Here is a 1,281-nt window from a genome sequence, read left to right as displayed (position 1 = left end):
ATGCATTACAATCCATTAGGCAGGAATGTTGGGTTCAAACAACACTGAGCTTCTTCCCCACAGAGTTCAGGGATCCCTCTCTCTCTCTCCTTATTACATCATACGAGAGGTCAGTGCTAAGCAGGGCTGTAAGAAGCCACCTCTTCTCTTCAAGCAATGGCTAAAGCAACTGCACACCATTAATTGACATTTACCAGAATGTTCATATTTTAAAATTCCCCATAATCTATGAAGATTAAATTATTTTAAATGCCTATGTAAGGTTTTAACCTTCACATTTATTTTTTAAAAAATTAACTGCCTAACAGCTGATAAATATCACCTAAATTATGGTTCTTTAATGACTAAATTCTACACATTAAAAACTGTCTTATATGAGCTAGAGTGCTAGTACAGCAGGTAGGGTCCTTGCCTTGCACATGGTCGACCTGAGTTTGATTCCTGGAAACTACATAGTCCCCTGAGCTCTTCCAGGAGTAATTACTGAGTGTAGAGCTAGGAATATCCCCTGAGCATTGCCAGGAGTAATTCCTGAGTGTAGAGCCAGGAGTATCCTGTGAGCCTTGCTGTGTGTCCCCCAAAACAAAAACTATATATAGAAACTGTCAGATAGGGGCCAGACAGACAGTATAGTGGGTAGGGCACTTGCCTTTCATAAAGCTAACCCAGGTTCAATCCTTGGCACCCAGATGGTCCCCTGAGCCCACCAGGAGTGATCCCTACACAGAACCAGGAGTAACCCCTGAGCAATACTGAATGTGGCCCCCAAACAAAAAAAATAAATTAAAACTGTCAGAGGGTCATGTTACCATAGATTAATGTTAAATTATGTTCCCATTTTCCCCTTCTGTGTTCTAAAAAGAAAGATCTATTTTCAAAGTAAAATATTCCCCTTTCCATGTCTTTCCCTGCTATTATATGTTTAAAGTTACTAATGCCTATGTCACTGTCACTGTCACTGTCCTCCCGTTGTTCATCAATTTGCTTGAGCGGGCCCAGTAATGTCTCCATTGGAGACTTTGTTGTTACTGTGTTTGGCATATCGAATACATCATGGGTAGCTTGCCAGGCTCTGCCGTGCAGGCTAGATACTCTCAGTAGCTTGCCGGGCTCTCCGAGAGGGCTGGAGGAATCGAACTCGGGTCAGCCATGTTGGCTGCGTGCAAGGCAAACGCCCTACTGCTGTGCTATCACTCCAGCCCTATGTACTCTTCAGATTTCTCTATGAATTTCTTCACTGCTGAAGAGGCAAAATGGAGTTGGATTCTACTGTTTCCATGT

The sequence above is a fragment of the Sorex fumeus genome, unplaced genomic scaffold (genome assembly GCF_029834395.1).
Source record: "Sorex fumeus unplaced genomic scaffold, SorFum_2.1 ptg000086l, whole genome shotgun sequence".
NCBI lineage: Eukaryota > Metazoa > Chordata > Mammalia > Eulipotyphla > Soricidae > Sorex > Sorex fumeus.
Note: the sequence above shows the minus strand (reverse complement) of the source record.